This window comes from Mus pahari, chromosome 13 (genome assembly GCF_900095145.1).
Source record: "Mus pahari chromosome 13, PAHARI_EIJ_v1.1, whole genome shotgun sequence".
NCBI classification, from domain to species: Eukaryota; Metazoa; Chordata; class Mammalia; order Rodentia; family Muridae; genus Mus; species Mus pahari.
This window is the reverse complement of record NC_034602.1, coordinates 85,433,103-85,453,580: the sequence shown is the minus strand read 5'-3', so window position 1 is coordinate 85,453,580 and position 20,478 is coordinate 85,433,103. Positions and strand designations below refer to the sequence as shown.

At 44.0% G+C, this 20,478-nt stretch overlaps 1 long non-coding RNA gene across 1 annotated transcript; it reads right to left on the bottom strand.

Annotated features, from left to right (window-relative positions):
• Positions 1–1,317: 1,317 nt before the first annotated feature.
• Positions 1,318–14,040, bottom strand: LOC110330283. Its single transcript, XR_002380956.1, has 3 exons — positions 13,930–14,040; positions 13,444–13,522; positions 1,318–1,589 (listed from the first exon to the last, which is right to left on the bottom strand). It is a non-coding gene; the product is annotated as an uncharacterized LOC110330283 (long non-coding RNA).
• Between the last annotated feature and the right edge of the window lie 6,438 nt (positions 14,041–20,478).

The window sequence follows — 20,478 nt, the reverse complement described above, 5'->3', positions numbered from 1 at the left end:
GATGGGGGGTGTATGCACGCACTCTATGGCATGTGTATGGAGGTTAGAGGATGACTTTGTGGAACTGGTTCCCTCGGTTCCCTCGTTTCTCCTTTACCTGGATTCCAGGGATCACACTTGGGCCATCGGATTCATGCAGCAAACGCTCTACCCGCTGAACTGCCTCACTAGCTCCTAGGTGTATATTTTTAATTTGCATCACACCTGTTCTTTTTCTACTTCCGGTTTATTGCTTGCTTGAGTAACCATCCTGCCCTTCACATTCATTTCATCAGCGATTTCTTTGACGTCATCCTTAGATATTTTTTTTAATCTCTTAGTTTTTATTGACATGTGTTATCATTATCTCTCATCAGGACCATTGGCATTTGTCTCTCTCTCCTCTTCAAATTATTCTCCATGCCACCCCACTGTCATTTTTCCAAATTATAAATAATGCCTTGTTATTATCGTGTCTGAAACTTTACGCTGTCTTCTTTGCATCCACCCGTTCAAGCCAACTTGTTATTTGTAGTGTCAGATTCTATGGACACAAACATCCTTGTGCTTTTTGCATTTATTGTTACTGTATGCCTACCCCATCTTTGCACATACAGTTTCCTTCATCTGAAACCCTGTCCTCTGCTCCCTTTCCTCACGCGGTCCCCATATTATTCTGATTCATCCTTCAAGATCCAGTATACACAGGTCAGTGAGATGGCTTAATGGGTAAGGACACTTGTTCCTAAGCCCAATGACCTGAGTTTGACTCTTGGCTTCCATGTGATGGAAGAATATCACCAACTTTCACAAGCTGGTCTCCAACTTCCATCCATGTGCTGTAGCACTCACATGCTGTACTGATTAATACATAAATGTAAAAAAATTATTAAAGAGAAGACATATATAGAAGCTGAAGGTATAGTTCAGTGCTAGACACTTTTCATAGTATGCACAAGCCCTGGGTTCCATCCCCAGAACTGAATAATAATAATAATAATAATAATAATATAGCAACAACAACAATAGTATCCAGTATAAGAGTCATCCCCTAGAGGCAGAGCTTATTTTTTGGTTTCTATGTCAAGCCCTGTATATACTTCTATTATTGCATAGCACATCACATTATAAATTCTTATTTATGTACTACCATGGTATTTATCTTTGTCTAAATGCCTAACACAATGCCTGATTGAATATCAAAATAAATAAATGAAATAGACAGATTTGCTTGATGGGCAAATGTAATCTGTTATATTTACAAACCCCTGAAAATAACTCTTCTGGGTGCCTGCTACTCAGAACAGAGTCACTGCCGGAGCTATAAAACAGGAACGGTTCGGATTTATAGAATTTTAATAACTATAATTTAAAATGGTTATCCTTTCATCAAATCATATGTTTGTTTCCTCACTGTAAAATCACCATACACAGTTCTCACCACATGACATAATAGTCATCTCAGAACACCGTGCAGATCAGAGGAGACATCCGGCATTTAATAGAGGCTTCATGTATCTTCACGGCCATTAGTTAACAGCTGCATATCTCCAGTTTTAGTCAAACACAGTTCATTACACACTTATTAAGGTGTTGTGGACTTCTGGGCGCTAAGGACATAAATAGAAAATGTTATTATGTATGTACTTATAGATCATATATCTTGGGTTAAATATGTTGTTTACTAAATTAAATGAGGACATATAGCAAATTGGAACAACAACCTAGGGACAGGCTGATGTTTGGTTCAGGAATTCTCATACAATATCTACTAAAATAAGCCCCAGAGAGAAGGATGGCTGTGTCTTTATGGGAATCTAGATACTTACCTCCTATAAAGATACAATGTCTTTAATTAGCACCTACATTTTACATTTTACCCCAATATTTATTATTCTAAAGGCTTCTTTGTTTTTTGTTTCTTTATTTCTTTCTTTTGTCCTTTTGTTCTTCCTTCTTCCCTCCTTCCCTCCCTTCCCCATGTTTCCTTCTTTCCTTCTTTCCTTCTTTCTTTCCTTCCTTCCTTCCTTCCTTCCTTCCTTCCTTCCTTCCTTCCTTCCTTCCCTCCTTCCTTCCTTCCTGGAATAAAACCTAGAGCATTTCATATGTTAGCTAAGTACTCTATAAACCTCAAATAACTTATTCATAAGTTATTGTTATTTATGCCCTGGAAACTGCTTCCGGGACTAAGATATGACTTCTAACCTACACTTCCATTTGGCCCCAAAGACCAGGAATGATCAATAACGAAGTATGATATTCAAAGGCAGTATAGAAATGGAGACCGCATCTGTATATGCCACTCACTATTTATTATCCTTTTGGGGGTGGGATTGAGACAGGGTTTCTCTGTGTAGCCCTGGCTGTCCTAGAACTCACTCTGTAGACCAGGCTGGCCTGGAACTCACAGAGCTCTGCCTGCCTCTGCCTCCACCTCCACCGCCTGGCCCATTTTCTAGCCTTTGACTTTAAACAGGTCACTTGATCTTTCTGAGTCTTATCTTCTCAATAAAAATACCAGCTCCTGCCTTGCCCAATCTGGGAATAATCTTAAAGGTCAAGTGAAAACCCCTTAGAGATCAGACTTAAGAGTGTACAGTGGGTAGGGACAAAAGGAGTTGTGGACCCAGAACCACAGTTAACCATAGCATTGACGGTGCCCCTATCACAACGATTAGCTTTGCACTGTCTGCAGTTACTGCTGACCCAGTATCAGGCTTGCTGAAATATTTGGTTGCTTCTTCCAGTACTTCTTGAGTGAATGAAGTCACTAAATCCTAATTTAAGTTGTGAGGAAGGTTAGAAATGCACATGTCCAGCCCTCTCACCTTTTATGGTAGAAGATTGGCCCATGACCTCCAACTGAACCTCTCCCTGAGATGCCAAGAGAAATTAACATGCAATTCCAGACACCTCTTCCTGGACCTCTTGTCCCTGTAACCTCATTGCCTATAGATGTGGAAGGAGAGTAAGGTAGAGTGCAGAAAGCTTTAGGACAGGAGGCAAATCCATAAGTAACAGTCCAGAGTTCTGGATTAGTTAGGGTGGACCATCCTGAAAAGCTTACAAGGCAACAGGATAGGGTGCTCCTGATACCCTGCTGGGATACGGAATAACTTTTGTGACATTTATTTATTTATTTATTTATTTATTTATTTATTTATTATCCTCTGTGCATACAAGTGTCCCAGTGCATACGTAGAGACCAAAGGACAACTTTTAATAGTTGGTTCTCCCTTTCTTTCATGTTGGGTCTTAAATATCAAACTTAGGTCATCAAACTTGGCAGCAAGTACCCTTGCCCACTGTGCCATCCAAATGCCCTGTACTGGGATTTAAGTCAACCTCGCAACACGAACAGTCTTTCAGTTGTTTTTCCCAATGGTTATTAACTAGTTCACATCTCACGTCCTTTGCTCATTTTGCCTTTAATTTTTAAATTTAGAATATCTCAAACTTTTTTTTTAATCCCAGGCAAAAACAAAGTCCCTCTCCTTCCTTGCCCTCAGTGTCCGGTGCATAGTAGGCCTGTGTGTTAGTCACACTTGCACAGATTGATAGAGGGCTATAAAACCAGGCTTTCTGTGAGATTACTGCTGGCTTTGCTCAACCTTGCCAGGCTCAGAGAGACACATTTGAAGAGAAAACCTGTCTCCCAGATAGTCTGTTTTGCCTGAAGCAAACAATTCCAGGAATGAGAGACCACAGAGCAGCACAGAGCCCCCACAACGGATCCCCCTCCTCACTCCCAAGCCTCCGTAAAGTGTCCCAGTAAGCTGCTGACTCCCTCCACTCCCACAGGAGAGAGGCTTCCCTTCCCTGTGGGTCCTGATGAGCACAACCTCATCTGAGGTCATGCTCTGGTTTCTTATGTTGCCTCTGGAATCTAGCATAGCTGTGATTAAGAAACCTGATAAAACATCGCAAAGGAAAAAGGATTTGTTTGTGTTCATGGTTTCAGATGGTCAAGTCTACAGCAGCTTATGGACTCATATACTGGGGCAGAAGAACATCAGGACAGCAGGAATACAGACTGGAAGAAGTATTTGCTTTGTAGGAGACAGGAAGCAGAGAGGGAGGAAGCAAGCGATGACCAATATAACCTGTAATGTCACACCTCAGTGACCCACCTCATTGACTTAGGACCCATGATCTCAAGTTGCTAGAATATCCTTAAGTAGTGAGGGACAGACTCCCTGGTAGGCAGACAGATTAGAAGAGAGCTCATGACTAAGGTAATAAAGAAGGTGAACTTCCAAGATGCCTGGATTCTACATCACCTTCCTGAGCTGAGACAAAATCCCAGCAAAACAAAGGTCATGAGGGATTTTGCTCCTGCCAGTCAGACCCCAACTGATGGGCTGACTCAGGATGTGCGTACAATCCTTACACAATTGTGAGGCCATCAGTCATCCTGTCTTTCTTCAAGCTGCGTAACCTTAAAGTAAGGGGAAAACCCTTCAGAGACTGAAAAACTCCTACAGAAGAGGCCGGATTCTGGCTTCCCAAGCTCCCCCTCGGCTTAGCAGATGGTTTGTTTGTTTTTTTTTTTTTTCCTGTGTCCCTGTTGTATGTGTGTCTTCACTCCCAAAACCAACCATTATGACCTGCTGATTCTATCTGCTCCTGTTTGCCATGTTCAAGATTTTGTGATGGCTAAAGTCGTATTTTAAGTTTTAATTGCTGTGATTAATAGATCTATAAAATGAAGATTCCTCTAACCTGGAAGCCCCACCTGCCCAAGGATAGATAACTCCTAGAACGCTGGAGGCTGCTCATGCAAGAAAACAAACCAGGGGGTTTCGCTTCTGTAAACAAGTTTGGTTGTTCCACCTGCACAGGATGTGTGATTGAACACACACAGGCAGGAGGGATGTAGGCAGGACATACGTCAGGATGTATGCTTGCCCCTGACTGGACAAAGGTAGGAAGTGCATAGACTTAGGGGGTTTGCCTACACAAGCCCCTAATGTAACTTGGCACTGTATTCTGGGAATCCAACTATGGACCTGGCTATTATCAAGGGTCCCGGCCAGTACTTAATAAAACTTACTTCAAAAACTTGGCTCAGAAAGTGTGGTCTGATTCTCACCTAGCAGGAGTAATGTTTTCTGGAAGGCCCCCGTTGAGATCAGACCAGTTACCCCAATTCTGATCCCAGGGCTGAAGGGCCCTCTCAGGAGGCAAGCACCCTGAGAGTTCCAATGCTCTGAGGTGCACTTTTGATTTCAAGGATCCTCAGACATGAACTGCTGAGAAAGGCAGCAAGCCTGTGGAGGCCTGCCCTAGTAAGTCAAAGTAATTTTCTGTGACACCTGGTTCTGTTGGGATCTAGATCTAGAATGAAGGGATCCAAAGTATCTCACCCAGGGCAAAAAGTGTGATGTCTCACCACCCTGCCTCGTTCTGGTTGCTTGGATACTGGAAGCCGAGATGGATGTCAGTCAGGCTCAGATAAGTCTGTGAATGAAGGTGGCCATCATGCGTTTTGTTGTTGACCAGTCTCTCTTCTGACTGCATGAACATTCTATGTTCTGTGTTTATTGGTTTGTTTGTACTGTCTCTGCCACCCTCAGCTACCAGCCCCTACCACCACCATTTGCCATGGCTGCTTTGATGACCGGGGCTCAGAATTTCTCATCTCTGAGCTTTCTGGTCTCAGCAGCAGGGATTCAAATGTTTCTTTGGGTATGAATAATATTTAAATTGTTTTATGCTGTTCTGCTCTATTGAAAATCTGGCTCTCCCATTGGGTTATGTCTCTACCTCCTCTAGACACACGCGTGCATATTTAAAGTTTCCTCCCCGTCCTGTGTCAGCTGAGCCACCTGACTTTGTGGCAGAGAAAAGAGAGCAAAGTAAGAGCCAAGAATGTAGACTACTGGCTTCATTCAATTGTCTAAAACTTTTGTAAGTCTATTACATGAACTTTCTGTACCTCGGTATTTGTAAGTTTATTGGGTACAGTTAAAGATCTGTAACAAAAAAGTTAACCTCTCCCTTTCCCACTCTCCACTGGTGGTAGGTGGGAGACTTGGCCATAGGGCCATGAGAGCAGGTGAGCTGTCCCTGCCCCTCACCAGTGACCCTGCACTTTGCCTGGATACAAGCTGACCCTGGTGGTGGGGTTGGGAGTAAACTGGCCGCTGAGATCATGAGTGTGGACAATCTGGCCCCACCATTTGTCTTCTGTGATAACATGGGCAAGTGAAAGGTGCCCCCCCCCAACCCCTTGCCACCTATGGTAGGCAGGAGAGGTGTTCCATGCCCCACCCTACCCTTGGAAGTCATCAGAGTGGGAACGCTGCCTTCACCTATTACAACACTCAGGAGAGTGGGCCCTTCACCTCACCTGCACAGCACAGTAGAGCTGGCTCTGGCTGTGGGGGTGGAAGGTGAGCCGGCTCTGAGGATGTGAGGGCAGGAGAGCTGGTCATTCCTCCTGTGTGTTGTGTGGTAGAGGAGACCCTTCCCTCGTCATTTGTCATCCATGGCAGGTGGAAGAGCTGGCCCCAGAGCCATGAGTGTGGGAGTGTGGGAGAACCGTAAAACTGTAAAAGTATAGCTTTTGTAAAATTAGAAGGCGCACTTTTATCCTTGTTAGGTTTAGCTCCAAAAGAAAAACAAAAAATTTTTGAATGGAGGCTCTTTTAGCACCAAAATATCAACCACAGGGAGACTGGAAACTTTACTTTTCTGGTCCTTATAAGAGCACATCACAGAATATCACTTTCTCGTTTGACTCAATTTATCAAAATAGCTAAAGCTTAACAAAGTTTTTTTTTTTTTTAAAGGCAATGCATTCTTAGCCACTGATCCTCTATAATCTTAGTAAAATTGGCTGCCAGTCACGTGTTTGCCTCCATTCTATGGGGCCATCAGCTAAAATGGCAGCAAGCCACATGTTGTTTACATCCCATGATGGTGTCACACCACACTGTTCCTTTAAGATTATTTGTGTGTGAATTTTTAAATTATCCACCATTGAGTCTTACAAGTGTTAAGTTAATGTTTCAAACTTTTTATTGGTTCTTTGTGAACTTCATAGCATGCACCCCAATACCATTCATCTCCCCCTCCCCTAATACTCTCTCTCTACCCTTGCAACCTTCCCCCCAAGAGAGGAAAAGAAAATCTTGCTGTGGAAGCTGCAGTGTGTCACAGTGTGTCCACAACATACTCCTTTGCCCACACTTCTTGCAAATGGTCATTGCGATGACTTGCTGGTCTGGTACTAGGCCTCCAGCTTCTACTACGTTACCAATACTGGAACCTCACTGGGACTCCTTGTAGACAGCCTCTTGTTGTCCTATGTCATGGAGATCCTGTGGTTTTGAATCTATAGGACTGTTCCCTTCATGTACTGAAGCAATTCATAGATGGGGCAGACATTGGGGTAGGTCAATTCGAATCTCTGACTCTGGACCAGGGTGGTGTCTGAGCTGGTCAGCCTGCCAGCTCTCTGGCGCTCATGCCCTTGGGCCCAGCTCACTGGCAAGTCCTACAACCAGAGTCAGCTCTACCCTGCTGCCCAGGTGAGGTGCAGGGCCCTCTCTCCCAAGTGTTATGAGGGACACGGCCCATTCTCCTACTCTCATGACCCTAGGGCCAGCTCTCCCACCTGCCATGGATGTCAGGGGTGGGAGAGGGAGGAGGACATCTTTCCCTTACCCACTGTCATGGTTTGAATATGCTTGCCCAGGGAGTGGCACTATTGGGAGGTGTGGCCCTGTTGGAGTAGGTGTGTCACTGTGGATGTGGGCTTTAAGACCCTCATCCTAACTGCCTGGAAGTCAGTATTCTGCTAGCAGCCTTCAGATGATGATGTAGAACTCTTAGCTCCTCCTGCCTGGATGCTGCCATGCTGCCACCTTGATGATAATGGACTGAACCTCTGAACCTGTAAGCCAGCCCCAATGAAATGTTGTCCTTTATAAGAGTTGCCATGGTCATGGTGTCTGTTCACAGCAGTAAAACCCTAACTAAGACACCTCCTCCACCACACAACAGACAAGAGGCAGGGCCAGCTCTCCTGCCTCACAGCCTCAGGGCCGGCTCACCTTCCACCCCACATCCAGGGCCAGCTCTACAGTGCTGTGCAGGTGAGGTGAAGGGCCCACTCTCCTGGGTGCTGTAGCAGGTCAAGGCATATAGAGGAGATGACTTCATCGCCATCTTGATTGGAGGTGACCACAGGCATAGATCAGCTAAGGAGGCAACCGTGTTTCCAAGATATTTTGGATCTGGATGGATTTTTGTGTTATGATTCTTTCCCAAAAACAAAGTCATAAAAACAAGGTTTATAAAAGATATGATTAAGCCCAGCATGGTGGCACACGCCTTTAATCCCAGCACTTGGGAGGCAGAGGCAGGCAGATTTCTGAGTTCAAGGCCAGCCTGGTCTACAAAGTGGGTTCCAGGACAGCCAGGGCTACACAGAGAAACCCTGTCTGGAAAAACAAAACAAAACAAAACACAACAAAAAAAGAGTGCAATGCCTTTAAAACCTCTTTTAATAGCTTTAGCTATTCTGGTAAGTTGGGCCATACAGGAAGTGTGGTGTTCTCTATGTAAGGGCCAAGAAAGTAAGGCTTCCAGTCTCTCTTTAGACTCTATTTATGACTTAAAGTTTTATTTTACTGCTAAAGGAGCCTCAATTCAAAAAAATTGTTTTTTTTTTTTTGAAGCTAAACCTAACATTGATAAAAGTGAAAATTCTAATTTCATAAAAGCTAGTAACTTCTAAACTGGTAAAGATGATTTAAAACGTGCAAGCTAATGATCACCTTACAGTGGTCAAATGATCAGTCACCTTATAATGGTCAAATTCTTTTTTTTTTTCCCATTAGTTTACTCACTTATTTGCTTTATAGCGTGATTCGCAGCCCCTCTCCCTCCTCCACTTCCTAATTTCCTACCCCCTTCTCCCATTCCCCCTCCCCTTCTCCCCATACCAACCCACAGGGACACAAGTATCATCAGGACCAAGCATATTCTCTCCCGCTGAGGCCAGGCAAGGCAGCTCAGCGAAGGGAAAGGGATCCAGAGGCAGGCAACAGAGTCTGAATCAGAGACAGCCCCCAGTTTGGGGGGAACCCACATAAAGACCAAGCTGCACATCTGCAACATATGTGTAGAGGGCCTAGGTCCAGCCCCTGCATGTTCTTTGGTTGGTGGCTCAGTCTCTGTGAGGCCCCCATGGTCCCAGGTGAGTTGACTCTGAGAGTCTTCTTGTGGTGTCCTTGACCTCTCTGGCTCCCTCAGTCCTTCCCTCGACTCCTTCCCAATCCTCCCCAGATGCCCTGAGCTCTGCCTGGTGTTTGGCTGTGGGTCTTGGCATCTGTTTCCAATGATCAAATTCTTTAATGCCTTCAAGAACTGTACTTGTAGTCATGCTAAGGATTAATGTAATTAATTGCAGGAATAAGCTTTACTTAGCATCCTCTGTACATTTTCAAGGTTAAGCCTAAAACAAATAACTAAAAACAAGTAGAGCTTATTTCAAATCAGGTACACTTAATAGATGGCCCTCAACACTTTTCAGAGTTCTGCTGAATATGACATTTGAAAGGTTTAAAGGGAAAACCTTCCTGTGATAGACAGAAATGCCAGCTCCTTGAGGCAACCCTAACATCTTCAAAGAACCCACACGGGGCACACACCTGGACAGTGGTGACACTGACCATTGGGAAAAACTGCCCCATGCCTCGCCTGCTGCCCAGACCCTGCACAAACTGTGGATGTTATAGGGCTGACTGTCTATTCGGCCTAAGTCAAAGTAGGCTAATTTTCCTAAGTTTCTCATCCACAGGAAAGTCTCTCAGTCCTTCTGCCGCTCTGTCCTGTGCAGCAGCTGAAGACAAACAACTTCTGCCCCACCCCCACCCCCACCCCCTCCGTGAGGCCATGGAGACCACAGGAGTGGACTAGGATTATCGTGCAGGTAGCTGGTAAGTCTCTGTCATTTTAATAGACACAGAGGTCATTTGGTTTATATTTCCTGCTACAATTTATCCTTCTGAGATCTCTGACGGCGTTGACAGCTAACTGTAGCTCTGTCAGTTTGTCAGTGGCAAGCAACCATCTTCCCCACCGAGGTTGCAGCTGCCTGGTCAATGCGCGTCACGTATGAGAATCAGGCCTTGCTTTTCGGGACCTTTTAGGTCTCCTGATGAGAAAGGGCACACTCACAGACAGGTTGGCCTTATATTAAAGGAGAAACAGATTTCAGATGTAGCTTTGTTTTGTTTTGTTTTGTTTTCCAGACTGGGTTTCTCTGTGTTAACAGTTTTAGAACTTGCTTTGTAGACCAGGCTGGCCTCGAACTCACAGAGATCTGCCTGCCTCTGTGTCCAGGTCCTCCCAAGAGGCATGTGCTTCTGTAACAAGATGGTTACCCCCCCACCCCCACCCGCTGTACCGGATGTGTGCTTGATCACACATAGACAGGAAGTATGTCAGGATATATGGTTGTCCCTGATTGGACAAAGGCAGGAAACGTTTAGCCTTGCGGGTTTTGCCTTTATAAGTCCCTGGCTAATGTTACTGGGCACCATACCCTGGGAATGCAGGTATGACCCTCCTGACCAGGATCCATGGTCCTGGCCAGTATGCAATAAAACTTGCTTCAAATTTGGTTCAAAAATTGTGGTAGTGGTCTTATTCTCACCAATGGGATTGATAATCTCCCTACCTGTCTAGCACAATTTTTTTTTCTGCCTTTTTAATTCTTTAACTGGAATGGAAAAGGAGCCCAGTCAAACCCTTGGCTGTACAGCTGTACCATGAATTGGGGGCCAAGCACTAAACACGCGAACCTGTGGCAGCACATTCAAGTTCCAACCACAATACTCGGCTGCCTACCTCCTAAGGTCGCTTGTGTCTCGGATCCCTCTGGGCTGCATTTTGTTTCCCATTCTTATGGTCAACTTATCTGAAAGCAGCTGACATATCTGTACGCAGTCGGAATGCCCTCCTATCTTGAATCTCCTTTCAAATTAATTAGTCAGTTACTTACAAATTCATCTCCATGCAAAGTCTCAGGACGTGGACGAATTATGGGTAAATTATTGGCCAAGATATAACAGGAATGACCACTAGTCTACTTTCTCCAGGTCTCCATTTCGACCTGAAGCCTCTTGAATGCAGATTTTACTGTCCACATTTCTCTCAGCTCCCTGGTCTTCCCACGCTCCCACGAACACTGTCTGTTAAGTTCTAGTTACAATGTCTTAGGTTTTCCCTGACTCACTTTTTTCTAGACCTTTCCAATCTCTTCCACAAACCAGTTCCAATGCCTTAAAAACAACACACAATTGTGTCTTCTCAGCAAGGGGTCCACTTCTCTTGTACCGGCTTTCTCAGTTAGATTTCTGAAGTAATGACCAAAGTACCTGAGCAACGAACTTAAGGGACAAAATATTTGTTTTGGGTCATAGCAGCCATAGTTGGCTCTCATCATGGTGTCAAGGGCACATAGAGAAAGCTGTTTACCTCACACATATAGGAAGTGGAAAGAAACAAACACGGAGGGGTCTGGGACAAGATACCAGTGAGGACTTCCCCCATTGACCCACTTTCTTCGGGTGGGGACCACTTCCCCAGATTCCCACCACTTCCCCAAATAGCATTGCCATCTGGAGACCAAGTGGTTTAGGCAGAGACGGTGGAGATATTTCAGTTTAAAACCATGAGAGTGTGCAGCAGATATTTGTTAAACGAAGAAATAAATGAGCAACTACTTTGCCTGTTAGGCTTTTCTGGCTTTCCTATTTCAAAAGTAAAGACTCTGCATGACTCAAGTGTTACACAAGTTAGATGAGGCTTTTGCATCCTGCCGAGCTCCTCCGGGCAGAGCTAATGGCTCCCATTACAAATGAAAATGGAGTCACTCACACTGAACGTTCTTACTAACCGGTTGACACGAAGCTACCTGCCTGGCCTTCCGAGACACCAGGATGGAGCTCTAACAGCCAACTTTCCCAAAGAGGCCAACTGCAGTCCACAGGGCAGTTCTCTCTGTCTCTGCCTGACTTCTCACCAAAGAGGGTAACCTGGGGTAGCAACTTGTTAACTAAATAGCTGTGGCCCTGCGGTTCTGACGCCCTGCTTGTCCTTCACAAGGAGAGTCTTGGAATTAATTCATTTTCTGTTCCTTCGCTTCTGCTTTCTTTAGCTTTCCTTTGTCTGTAACACCGACTACTTCTGCTCAGCCCCTGGGAGCACTTAGTCTAGTTTATGGAATCAACTGTTGCCCAATTCTAGAACTGAAAATAAAGTCAGCTGAGGTCGTTAAGCTGAATTGTTGTAATTTGGGCCTTTAACACAAGTAACAAAGAAGCTCAGGATCCAGCTGTCTTCAACCACAGTTCTGTGGAGGTTGTTCTTCTCCCCATGCTGGGCCTGCTTCTCTTCCTCCTTTAATCTGTTATCTCCTGACTCTGCTTCCTTCCTGTCATTTTCTTCCTCCATCCCGTCTTCCTCTCCTCCCCTCTCTTCTTCCTCCTTGCCTCCCTTTCTGCATCCTTCCTGTCTCCCCCCTTCTTCCAACTCCCCACTTCCTCCTCTCCATCCTTAGGCCTCCCATTTCTAATGCTTTCTCCTGTTGCCGAGTCTCCTGTCTGTCATGTGACAATGGCAGCTGTTTGCTGAGGTGTGCCCTTCTTTCAGAGAAAGTCAGTCTGTCTCCACACCACTGTTTTAATGTAATGAAGAATTTTAGACTTGGTTACACCTATGTCCATGGCCCAGGGTGGATGGCGTGGAGGTGGGACATGGTGACTGGCAGAAAGGGAAGTCGTGGTTTTTCCAAAGAAAGGGATGCTGGGTAGATGAAAAACAACACAGGTCTGCCACAGATATTTTCCTAGGGTTTTTAACTAAGAAGTAAAGGGAGGGGCTGTTTTAATAGGACACTACTTCCTGCCTCTTGAAAGGAAGCTCTCAGGATGGAGCTGCATGGCAATCTTTTATCTGTCTGATTCAGAGCATAGACATGTGAAAGACGGACTGCACTTTATTCTTTGAGGAAAAGGTATGAAGTAAGTCGAAGGCAGTTGTAAAGACGAGTTATCTATCTGTTCAGCAAAGCAGAGAACTGCAGGACAATACTCGTGTTTATTCTGGCTTCTAGCCAGCTGGGAATTCTGGAACTTGGTTCACAGATAAACTGCCTCAACCTAGGAGAGGAAGTGCGCGGCTCAGGAACTACCCAGGGCTGTAGATTCCCATCTTCTGGAGGCAGGCAAAGCTGAGTGCAGTGTGTTCGTGTGCCTGTACAGGTAGGGAGGCCTTGAGGGCCCTCATTTCACACGGACGCAGCCAGACACTGGAAAGTACAAGCGACTGTTACAGGCTCAGCTCTTAAAGAGGGGGAGTCAGCTTTCTCAGCACTTGTTGCTTTGTCTCTGTGTTTAAAGTCCTTTAAAAGAAGCAAGATCCAGAATTTAAGGCAGAAAATCTCACCTGTCCTTGTCGCTTCTGTAAGCTGTGCTAGTTTACACCCCTCTGAGTGAGCATCGGGTGGCTGGGAGCCTCGTAGGTTCTGTGGAAGAAGGACGGGAAGACAAGGTCGTGAGCGTCCTTTTCAGATCACAGAAACATGACTTCAAGACTCTAATGTTGCTGGGAAACAAACCGGAAGGGGTTAAATTGGTTCCCTTTCTCGACAACCGTTTTATCATTTCACAAACTGGATTTGAGGAAAGGAATAGTGAAACTGTCATTCCCTTAACGTGAGTTATAAACACAAATGGCTAATCAGAAATCAGCAAAAGTTATAAATACATTTGATTAATCAGGAAAACACTTTGGGAAGAGAAAACAACCCCACGCACGTGCCATGTTTTCTGACATCCTCTTCTGATTTTGTGAAGTTTCCTCTCCTTACGTTTCAGTGTGTTTATTTGAAAGGAAGTTTCTCTATAGGAGAGAGACAAGAGTGTTACCCACCCATCCCCACAGACAGGCTGGATTAAAAATGCGTTTCTCTCACAGTATCATTCCATATCTTATGTCCTGTGGCCTATGACCCATGTCTCTGGGTGGTCACATGGGTTCTGGAAGCAGCGTTGAGAAGCGGTGGAAAGAGAAAGCATTACTCATTGTGAGGAAGCTGTGACCAGCAGATAGCGAAAATTATCAGTGAGCACTGTCTGCCCATTGCGAGGCATCGTCACTGTGCCTAGCGCTGGACAAACCCATGTGTCTCACAGACTGGGCACAGGCCTATGACTCTTTCTGTAATGTTTGCGTGTGTGTGTGTGTGTGTGTGTGTGTGTGTGTGTGTGTGTGCGTGCACGCATGTATATATGTGTGCATGTATATTTGCCACATGTGTGTGAGTATGCAAGAGCATGTGTGTGCATGTATGTCAATATGTGTGTGCACATGATGTGTATGCATGTGTGCGCATGTGCAGGTCCATGTGTATGCATGTAGAGGCCTGATGGTGACACTGAGAATTTTCTTGGACTGCTCTTCACTGGGGCAAGATCTCTCGCTGAACCTAGTGCCTGCTGATTTCAGCAAGTTCAACCCAGCAGCTTGTCCTGAGGACTCCTGCCTGGATTCTATGTGCTGAGTATCCAAAACTGAGCCTTCCCACTTCCAGCCAGTGCTTTATCCACTGAGCCACATCCTCAGCCTGCCGATGAATCTTAATTAAAAAAAAAAAAAAAAAAGTTTCTTAAGACATGGTCTTATAGCGCAGCCTAAACTATGAGCCCAGCCTGGCTTCAAATTCCAGATCCTTCTGCTTTGTCTCACAAACGTTAAAATTATAGGTGTGAACCATTTTGCCTGTCCCAAGGTTCTCAAAATCAGGATTTCTCCTGTGGTCAGGGTTGTGTTTTCAGTGGTCATAGTTCATTTAGTGAATCATGACATTTAGTTTAATGAGGAGAAATAAACTCAATGCTATAATATCCAGGGGAATATTATCCCCATTTTATAGATGAGGAATGTTAGGTTTTAGGAGGCTGTGTACCTGGCCTAAATCCATAGCGCTGTAAATGTAAAGCTGCATTTGTAATCTCTTGGTCTTAGGAACCTTAATTGAAGGTTATAGTCTATCAATTAGCATAGCTTTTGATAATTCAGGATGTATCACATTACTAATATAACCAAATCCTTAGTGAGCCATATTGGTACACACCTTTAATCCCAGAATTTAGGAAGAAGAGACAGGAAGATCTCTGTGAGTTCCAAGACAGCGAGGCTGCACAGTGTGACTCTATCTCAAGAAATAACGAAAGAAAAAAAAAAGAAGGAAAAGAAAGTTTATTCTCCAATGTGTATATCCTGCAAGGGAAAACAGGACTTGTAAAAAATCACTAGCAAGCATTGTATTGAAATCAGGTTAAAGGTCAGCCTGTATCATACAAAGCCAGCATGTGTAAACTCCTTTGTCAACTTAGACTATTTGAGGACCTCTAGAAAAATCTTCTGCAGCCTGTATGTGTGTATGTGTTTGCATGTATACATGTGCATCAGATCTGTAGAAAGAAAACCATCTTGTTACCATCCATGGACATTTTAAATTCACCTTGAGCTTAAAATATGCAAGTGACTTCTTAGAGAAAAGAAAGTTCTATGTCTTAAAAATTCAAAATAAATATATGTTATGATTCACCCAACAGTTTATATGGGAGCTATTTCATATGTCATATGATCCTTAAAAAGTCCATGAAATTTATGTGTGGACTTTGTGCATTGCAGGCTGTAAGAGTGCTTTTAGCTGATAATGACTGCTTATCAACAAGAAAGCCAGCACATTTGACCACAGTCCAAGAGTATAAAAGTGGTGCCTACAGATAATCTATTTCTAGCTCTTAAGGAAGCAACATCATTACTAACTGGTTGCAGTGCAGGTATTGAGCAGCCTCAAAGGTTAAACATGAAAGGATAGTCAGAAAGTTGACCCAAGCATCCATATCTTTCAAAAGTCATGGTGGTGTTCCTCAGACACATCTCTCACTCCACAGAAATCTAAAATGGCTATGGTACTTCTTAGAAGTGTGTGTGAGCCTCCAGTTGTCTAAAATTAAAATGTCTACTTCTCTAAAAACTTATTGTGGGCTTGGGCAGATGTCTTAGTGGCTAAGAGTGCTTATTCCTCAATCATGAGGATCCGAGAATTCAGATCCTAGCACCCATGTGTCACACACACAAACACACACACACAAACATACACAGACACATAAAACTACACAGACACATACACAAACACACACACACTCACATACAGACACACACTAACACACACACACATACACACACTTCATTGGCCATAATTGAACCACATGACCACTCTTGATTCTGTTACTGACAGGGGGAAAACATTGTATAGACCAATTAGGCTACTCATGGAAACTGGAATCAGCCTTTCTTAGACTTATGATTAGGTGGGATTGGAAAGGAGAAAAAGAAACAAGGAAGATTCTTTGTGAAATAAGCAATCAACAGCATGCATCATGTTCAGAACTTGTAAAACCTTTAGGGCTCTATTCTAATGGTGGATTTGACATCAAAACTTTTCATCATTAACCCAGTTCCACCTTCAGGGACTTTGGTCATTTTCCTAATTACAGGAAAATGCCTCTGGAAGTATTTAAAACACAGAAAAAAAAAAAAAAGTCAAGTAACACAGGTTTCTATTTTATATATACTTTAGCAACAAAACAAATTTCAATTTATGCCTGAAAATAACATGCTACACTCACTTCTGGAGAGGCAACAGTAGTGGACTCTGTTGCAATGAGCCAATGGCAGAAAGGAGCAGTCACCATGCAGGGCTTTGATTCCTTCTCCGTCCCCTCCCCCACTTAGAAGTCACCCTTCAGCATTACGCCCATGCCGTACTTGCCAACTTTCTGCATCATGACACAAAGACATTGCTGGTTAGGATCATTGTGGCCTGGAGAAAGGCAGGCATGAAGCCAGCTGGGCTTCCACGAAATGCACACTGTTTGCGGAATGGCCATGCTGTTTTGAAAGCTCCCTTTATGAAAGACTAGCATAAAGTCAACAGCCCACGGTTGCTCAAATCCGTGCTTTGGTTTCATTGCCTCGGCCCACCACTTCCCTACTCAGGAGGACGATAGTTAAGTTGTGTTTTTAACTATGTCCCCAGGGGAGTGTTATGTAAAATGAAAAACATGCCGGGTCAACAATAAATCATTTCGGGAAAAGGGGGCATTTCAGGAAAATTAAACAAAGCAGAGAAAAGCCTTAGCTTGCAGTTTGTTGTTACAGAATTTGAGTGACAGCTCTCCATGCTCAGACCAATACTAAGCAGGAAGCTCTGAACAGGAAGAAGAAGAAGAAGAAGAAGAAGAAGAAGAAGAAGAAGAAGAAGAAGAAGAAGAAGAAGAAGAAGAAGAAGAAGAAGAAGAAGANAGAAGAAGAAGAAGAAGAAGAAGAAGAAGAAGAAGAAGAAGAAGAAGAAGAAGAAGAAGAAGAAGAAGAAGAAGAAGAAGAAGAAGAAGAAGAAGACCCTCCAGTCCAGAGTACAGATGAGAATTGACAATGGTACAATCATTGTCCTTTAAAACAAAACCATAGTGCCTAGTTTGATCTGATGATTGGGAGAAGAATGTCTACAATGGCAACCAAGTAACTCTAAAAATCCCACAAGGCTGGAACACAACGTTTCAAAAGTATTCAAAAACGCAGCTACTTCCCCAAATAGCTCCCATCCTTTGTGTTCTGACTACAATGTGCAGGTAAATTGCTCTCCCTGGGCTCTTTGCAGATGAGAAGGTACCCAGGAAAACAATGTGCACAGCCCCTTCAGCTGACATTTGGAAATATATTCTGGGGGTTGAAAAAAAAAATCATACTTTTCGGTTGGACCCTCGTGGTTTTAGATTGTTGAATTGTATTGTGGCCCTTCCATTTTTATTTGGCACACAATCCCAACGCCCAGTTGTCTACTAATTGCTACTGTCATATCTTCCCACAACAGTGTCAGCCCAAATTCATTAGCTGAGCTCATCTCTGGCTGCCTCCATAGCAACTAAGCTGAGGATGTTAAGGGATTTCCCCAGGAGCCCACGCCGAACAAAAGCACATTGTCATTTCTTTCATTTTTAGCTCTTGTCTACCCCAAGGGGAACTGGAAAAAATTCAGAAAATATTTTTCATCTTGAAACACAACAAACCAACCAGGTCAAAGGCCAGGTCTGTTTCTTTAGATGCCCTACTGACATCATCTTACTTTGAAGGCTGAATACCTGTCATTTGCCTCAAATAAATCACTCTGTTCTCTCAACTTCTGTTTCATACTTCCTAAAATTGACATTGCTAGGATGAGGATGTTCCTTTTTTAAAAAAAAATATTTTTTAATTCTTTCAGAATTTTATACCGTGTGTTTTTGTTGTATTGACCCCTCCCAGCTTCTTCTATATTCACCCTCTCTACTCTAACCTCCTACGATGGTTTGTATATGCTCAGCCCAGGGGTGGCACGATTAGAAGATGTGGCCTTCTTGGAGTAGGGGTAGCCTTGTTGGAGTGGGTGCGGCAATGTGGGTGGGGGCTTCAAGACCCTCATGCTAGCTGTCTGGAAGCCAGTCTTCTAGTGGCCTTCAGATGAAGATTTAGAACTCTCAGATCCTTCTGCACCATGCCTGCCTAGATGCTGCCATGTCCCCACCTTGATGAAAATGGACTGAACCTCTGCACCTGTAAGCCAGCCCCAATGAGATGTTGTCCTTAGAAGAGTTGCCTCGGTCATGGCATCTGTTCACAGCAGTAAAACCCTAACTAAGATACCTCCCTACCTATGTAACTTTTGAACTTATTCCTCAACCACACTGAGTCAAGTGATACTCAACTGCTCTTGGGAGAGAGGCCTGTCCTGGAATGGAGTGATGTGATTAAAGAGAGTTCCCTATCCCTCTCCCAGAAGCTCATAGCCCTTCAGGTAGTGGCAGGTTTCCTGCCCAGCTGACTACCTACCCACCTTTATGCTGGTATTGCATTTGGCTGGAGGTTGTGTGGGTCTTGTGCACACTGTCACAACCCATCTGAGCTCATGTGTGCACCTGCCCTGTCATGTCTGGAAAACAGTGTTTCCTGGAGTCACATTCCACCTCTGGTTTTCAGTCCTTCAACTCCATCATTAGTCTACATCCCTGAGCCATGGTGGGAGGGGATGGTATAGGCCTCCCATTGAAGGCTGATCACTTCACACAGTCTCTCACTCTTTTCCCATTGACCTCTTCTGGGTCTCTCTCAATCATTGTCTGACTGTAGGAAGCTTCTCTGGTGGGAGTTGCGAGGTGCTCCAATCTGTAGGCATGGCAGCAAGTCATGGAGAGTTATTTGAATACTCAGTCCACTTGACAGAATAATAATAATAGGTTCTCTCCTAGGGCCCACAATCTACCTAGCCATAGCTTTTGGCTCTGTTACTAGTGCCAGGAATGAGTTCCATCTCATGGGGGTGTCTTAGATCCAATCAAAAACTGATTGGTTGTGAGTACATTTTTTTTTTTTTAGATCAGATAAGGAATTTGGTAAGCATGGATGTATGCTTATATCACATACTTAACACTTTCATTAATACAAAAATTTATTAAGAATAATTAAAAATTTAATGTCGCCTTAGGACATTAACTAGCAACATAAAGGGAAGCTGAGGGCACCGAATTTCATCAACTTTTGTGAATCCTTCCAGATCTTCGTAGCTATGACTTCATGAATATACAGATTCCAGTTGGTTGCTCATCATGGTGGTTGAAGAGATCGGTTTGCATTACCAAAGTGCATAAAGTGAACACGATTCTTCCCAACTTTATAACAGACCTGCACAAGCAACTCTAAAAGACTAAGTTCTTGATTCTTGGTAACCTAACACTATCTGATAACTGTTTTCAGATAGATAAGTAGATCATCCCACAACAGTATATTTTATGGTTTATTTAGCGTGCATAGAGGGAAGTCATTATCTTCGTTCTGTGTTGGAATGGAATTTATTATCCCTGTCACTCGTCACCTGTCTGCATGTTTAATTATGTATGTGCTTGACTTGTAGAGGATTACAACAGTGGTTTTTTTTTTTTTTATGTTAGACAGAAGTCAAGTATTAGAGGAGAAAACCATGAAGCTCATTCTTAGAAATACTATAGACCACAACACAACAGAGAGACCAAAGGAGTTTCCTGCTGCTCATCTTAAGCATGGTGGTTAGGCTCTGCCTCTTTCTAGACTCTTGTCTAGCTGGATCCAATCCAAGGGATGTCCTATTTGCTGCAACAAGAGAAAGGGGGCATCCTTACTCCTGCTGATCTCGCCACACTGCTGCGTGTGTGTGTGTGTGTGTGTGTGTGTGTATACATGTGGGGGTGTGTGTACATGTGGGTGTGTGTGTACATGTGTGTGTGTGTACATGTGGGTGTGTGTGCATGTGGGTGTGTGTGTACATGTGGGTGGGTGTGTACATGTGTATGTGTGTACATGTGGGTGTGTGTGTACATGTGTATGTGTGTACATGTG